Consider the following 5,875-nt stretch of genomic DNA (forward strand, 5'->3'; position numbering starts at 1 on the left):
TTTCTTGGAGTATCCATACTATTTGAACGAAATAGCAGTAGTAAGGGGCATTATTACTGTAAGCAATGATGCTATTTATGTCGTCGACTTTGACCTCCTCGGGTCAATAGATGCATTCAGCCAGAAAAATGAGCCAATCATAGATAAGGGCGGAGTAAGGATAGGTCTAGTTAAGGGATTGCAATCTTCATGACTGGCGCTCCTAGCTGTTTCTTCACGGACTAAACTTGAATATTCTGCAAAAACTTCAATGAATTTCTTAAAGCAAGGTGGATATGACGGGTACACGGAGACAGCACTGCCAGGTCCTTAACTGGCATAATGATTAGGATCTTTGAATAGTTCTATCCTTTTAAGCTGCATTTCTTCGTCATCAACTGTGTTTCCTACTTGTTTGAGGTGTTTTAGTGCAGGGGAAAATTTCGAGTATCGTGAATTTCTTCAAGTATAACGGATATGACGGACATACGCAGAAAGCATTTTTAGATATGACTGAGGGTTTTGAAGATCACTTCGCCATATTACTGTAAGTGCGTAACAGTCTTTATCTTTTATGATTTTCCCATTAGTTGTTCGAATACTCAACTGAAGATCGATAGGAAACCCGTGGGATTTATTTCACTGAAGTATTGTACCATTCTTTTCGGATAAGACCATGACCATTGAGCACTTGACTAAAAACCTAGATTTCCATAATTCCAGATAGCAGTTTGCCACCGGTTCAATACGAGTCTGTGTGTGCAACTATTCAAATGGAAGTGATGGTGACTAGCATTAAAATACACTTCTCATTAATGATCGTATTATTAGTCTTTAACGGATTTTCACAGAGACGTCACGTTTTTGCTAACAGTCGTTTTGTGTATAATATAGGAACAGATGTTCCTTTCAACAGCTGTTCCTTTTACAAGAAACACCTTTCATCAGAAACCAACCACTTTGGTTGGTTTACTTGAATAACAGAGAAAAAAAGGCACGTTTTGGCATTTTTTGACATAAAACAATCCAAGACAAACAATGGTAGAGAAATTTCACACTCTCTTTGCAGCTTTTTGTACGGTTTCAAAATGGGGAATTAAAATTTTGGAAAACGATCATCATCCTCGTCGTCGTCATCATCATCGTCCTCATCATCATCATCATCATCATAATCGTCATCATCACCGTTATCATTATCATTTCGTCGTCGTCGTCGTCATCGTCATCATCATCATCATCATCGTCATCGTCATCGTCATCATCATCATCATCATCATCATCGTCATCGTCATCGTCATCATCATCATCATCATCATCGTCATCATCATTATCGGAGGAGGAGCCGTAGTTCAGTTAGTGCGCGGCTTCCGGAGCAAGAGGTCCCCAGTTCGATCCTCGGTAACATTAAAGTCTTTTTCGACTTTCCTCTGATCCGTGTAGCTGTAGCTTTAAATACCGTAAAACGGAGCACTGACAGAGGGAGGGGAGGGGGGAGGGGGGGGGGTGGTAAAGGGCGCACCGTCGGCTTCCATTGATACCAACCTCGTAGGGACTTTACCTTTTTTTATCGTCTTCATTGTTGTCATCATCGTCACCATCATTATCATCTTATGTCTTGGTTTTCTCTCTTTTAAGGTTTACTCCAACAATCTCAGCCCTTACTCGGGTGTTGGATCAAGACGTAGTGCTTTCAGGATATCATGTTCCAGCCAAGGTGATTTTTTTCATTGCCACAACTGTTTAGCATTAAAAAATGTAAAATTCAGCAGAACCTCGATTTTAATTAACGAATCTCAGATCGCGATGTCCTCGGTATAACGAACGACTTACAGTGTAATTTATGCAAAAAAATCTTGATCTAACGAGACCCTGATGTAACAGACTAAACACTTTTCAAGTCCTTCGCAAGCTCGTAAAGTCGAGTTTCTCCTATACAATGGATCGATGATTTGTCACACGAAAAGCATTCCCGATTGCTTCTTCGCATTTCGATATTGTAAAATGATTCACTGTAGGAGAAATGCCCGCTGTAGGTGTTAGATGTTGCAAGGCAATGAATGTGGGAGAAGAGAGTGTTTAATTGTCGTGGGTTAAAAAGGATAACTTTTATTATTGTAACCCTATAATTAACCTTAGCTCTAATCCTATTGACGAGCGAAAAATTTGCTGCTCTCTGACTGGACTTTCTTGGACCCACGGCAGTTTGCAGGCGACCCGCGACAATTTACAGCGATCCGCCTTACGCGCCCTTTAGATTAAGTGGGGAACGAGGAGTGCGAAAAGCCCTCTTCAAAACGTGGTGATAAAGAAGACGCTGAAGAGGAAAAGAGGGGAGGGGAGGGGAGATTGAAATCCCGGCAAAACAACGCTAGGTTGATTCATAAGTGCATGCGCAGTGTGATTAACCTCTGACCAAGCGACATGTGAAACTGGGGCAACGAACAAAGTGTGTTTTAAATATTTGCCAGTAGATAAGACCGCTAAAAATCTACGGTTTGCTTTAGCCACTTTCGGATGCACGGATTTGCCAGAAATGGAAAAATTTTTTTTTTTTTTCAACCAAAGCAATGTATTTAGGTGAAACTGACGCCTTTTGTTTCGCTTGTGTACTTTCTGCAGACAAACGTTGTTATTGACCTTTTTTCCGCTTGTCATAACGAGAATATCTTCAAAGACCCATTAGAGTTTAGACCAGAACGATGGATGAGGGAAAATAAAGATGAACAACACGCGTTCGCAAACTTGCAGTTTGGATACGGAGTGCGCATGTGCGTGGGTGAGAAGATACGTTCTTTATTCATTTAATCCGTACTGTCATCAATAACAAACGTTTTATTTGAACCTAAAAGAAAGTGATAATTAATGGGTTGCCATATGGCAATCCAGTGGCAGAAAACGAGTTGAATTTCTCCGTTTTCTTTTTCTTTTTTTTCTTTTACCCTGTCAATCTCCTGCTAAGTAGTGTCTTTGTGCGTAGAGTCTTCTGCGCATATTTTTGGTAGGTTTCAGGGGGTAGTAGAAATGCGCAGATTTACCAGGTGGACACAGTAGAATATTTAATTAATTAACCTGCAATGGCGTCGAAGTCATTGTAACGCGAATGGCTTTTGGTGGATCTTTAAACAAAATATACTCTTATGGAGCTCGGAGGGTGTGTTAAGTGCAGGTTGGGGTTGCAGGTCATTGTTTTACCAATGCTAACATTAGGCCTAAAAATAATGTTTAAGCCTACGGTTAGCATTTTTGAAAAACTTTGGGTTGTTTCAGTAAAGCAACGACCTGCAAACTGCAACCTGCACTCAAGAATGGAACGGCAATTGGATAAACAAGACAGGCGGTAATAGCGACGAGTAATGGACTTCGACACAATTACATCTTTCGCCGTCGGATATCATGAAGTGAGGTGTATTTCTAATATTTTATTTACTGTGATGTTATGTACATTACTGAAACCAAATGGGAAATTCTCTGGTAACTTTTTCAGAATGGCGATCATGGGTTTAACAAACTCAGAGCCTTAATTAGGGAATCGATCACCTTGAGGGTCCATATGAAAAAAAAATTCTTTCAATGACATAAATCTGCCATTTAGCAACCCCCCTCCCCTCCCAAACGAATGTTGTTTGATACCTCAGTTGCGCTTCTCACAAACAACTTTGCTTTGGGTGGGGAAGGGCGAGGGAGTTTTTTTAGGGCTTTTATTGCAGTTTTTGTCTAACACACTAAACTTAAAGAATGTCTCAACTACTTTTGTCCGAGATTGTAGTTCGAACCACATAAGAAGACGGAAGAATACACAAGAACACTCAGTCAAACGGCTTAAGAAAATTCACGTTCACATACTTTTATTTCCTGTTTTAAGTCGAATAGTTCGCGTTTTTTATTGGTACAGCAAGTTCTAGGAAGTCCCGAAATAAACTCTGCGTATTGTTCTATGACACCGTGGGTTGACTTGGCGTACGAATATAACACTACCTCGTCGCCTACAAACACATACAGTGCCTTTCCACTCTTTCCACGATAAAGTTCAAATTACTCGAAAAAAAAGCGAAGAAAACAGTTCGCACCTTCTGAAACTAACACCGCTGAGACAGGCTCAACTCTAATAACTCTAGTTTGATTGGCTACTACACCACACTGTGAAAAGAATTTATCCTGAAGTTAAAATAGATACCTTTCGTTTCTGAGGAAAGAAAACAAAACTAAGAAGTGTTTCGTTTCCGGACTGAGCAGCTCTGAGAATGATGAGAAATATACCGCATTCGAGCTCGATCCCTGGGCCTGCGTCTTCCATCGCAGGAGTACCTATTGGCTGAAGCGGAAAATACCATACTACACTTTGTTTGTCCACCCAAATTTTGAATAACTCAGGCGGCACATGGTTTTATTAGACATGCTTTTCAAGAACTTAACGAAAGCGTTTTCGTCAACGATCGTAGACAGACGTGGCTCTCCTTTATGTGTCAAAATGTTTCTTTTTTCCACAGGTCGACGAATAGCAGAAATGGAAGCATACTTGTTGTTATGCAAGGTTAGTTACACATAGTTATTTAAATGAGAATGTGGTGGTTCTATAGGAGACAGGGTTACCCAGTAGTTGGCGCTTGCCTTTAGATCTGGAGATCCCGGGTTCAAGACCCGTTCTGCATGACCACTTGTTGAATATGATCCTGGTTCAACTTCTCATCTGCACTTGTAAACTGATTCAACTGGTTTGCCTCTTGCCTTCTGCCAATTGCTATTTTTAAAGCTGTGGTTTTGTTCTGTAGTATCTGTTTGACTGGCCCTGAAAAACCCCTACGGAGAGCCGTCAATTATAAGTGTGTATGTATGGTGAGGATGATGGCTGTCTTTTACATTGGCTCTCGCAATAAAAGGGGCTGGGTTACCAGCTGGGCATGCGTATTTGAAGCGATCTTTGCCTCATTTGCATTTGTATTGACCCTGCGCAGACGGAGCGAATTAAGAAATCTTTGATTTGTGATTCTCGTGCGGAACGCTGTTCGACTCTTTGGTCTTGTTAGACTTCTAATACTTACATACATACATACAGTTCGCAAAATCACTTGATTACTCAACAGATTTTGTGCATAATTTCCGTTCCTTTTTTATTTACTTTTTTAAGAAAAAAAGGCTCTATCAGACCGCCTGACTCAACTTGAGTTTATTTCGGTCTTGCAGTTACTTCAGCGGTTCCGCATCGAGTATAACAACGAACCACTGGAATCAATACAAATGCTGATTCTTGTTCCTGATAAACCGGTCAAGATCAAGTTTGTCGATCGAGTTTGACTTGACAGCTAGAGGGTGGAATTACGCAAGCCGGAATCGAAAGAGTGTTAATCGATAGATTTTATCGCAGTATCGATACTTATCCTAACCTTTACTTTAAAAAAAAAAGTTCTTTGAAATACTTCTTTGGAGTGAAATAAAAGCATCGAAAACACTGTTTGTACTTTGCTATTCATAGTTCCATGTTTTAATTTGTCTCTGAGAATATATGTCGTTGGTCTGTGTTTTCTACAATCAGGCAAAACAATCGGGGGTATGCACGATGTCGTCTAGAAATTAATAAATAATTATTATTAAGAGTTAAAGCTCTTAACCGGCTTAGAAACCCGCTATAATCGGTTAGAATTTTAACGCTTGTCCTTTTTTGCGGAGAGAAAGTGACTCGTGAATTGACGTCACGTTGCGTCGCGCATGCGTGACAGAACTTGGAGGAGATCCGTGCACAGGTTTCTTTCCTTCTCGCTAGACAGTGAAATCAAGGAAACCTCTGCCAAACAGAGTAGTATTTTCCGCAACGGGGGTGCTATATGCTGCTAGATAGTATTGCCTTTTTATTCCCAACCTGGATTTTCTTCTATGTGAATTTGTTCATCACCTCAAATGG

The 5,875-nt window shown here is 40.4% G+C and overlaps 1 pseudogene; it reads left to right on the forward strand.

Moving 5' to 3' along the window:
• LOC138010061 (cytochrome P450 10-like) overlaps positions 1-5,419 on the forward strand; it is a 31,570-nt pseudogene extending 26,151 nt beyond the window's left edge.
• The last annotated feature ends 456 nt before the right edge of the window (positions 5,420-5,875 follow it).

The sequence above is a fragment of the Montipora foliosa genome, chromosome 7 (assembly GCF_036669935.1).
Source record: "Montipora foliosa isolate CH-2021 chromosome 7, ASM3666993v2, whole genome shotgun sequence".
Classification (NCBI taxonomy): domain Eukaryota; kingdom Metazoa; phylum Cnidaria; class Anthozoa; order Scleractinia; family Acroporidae; genus Montipora; species Montipora foliosa.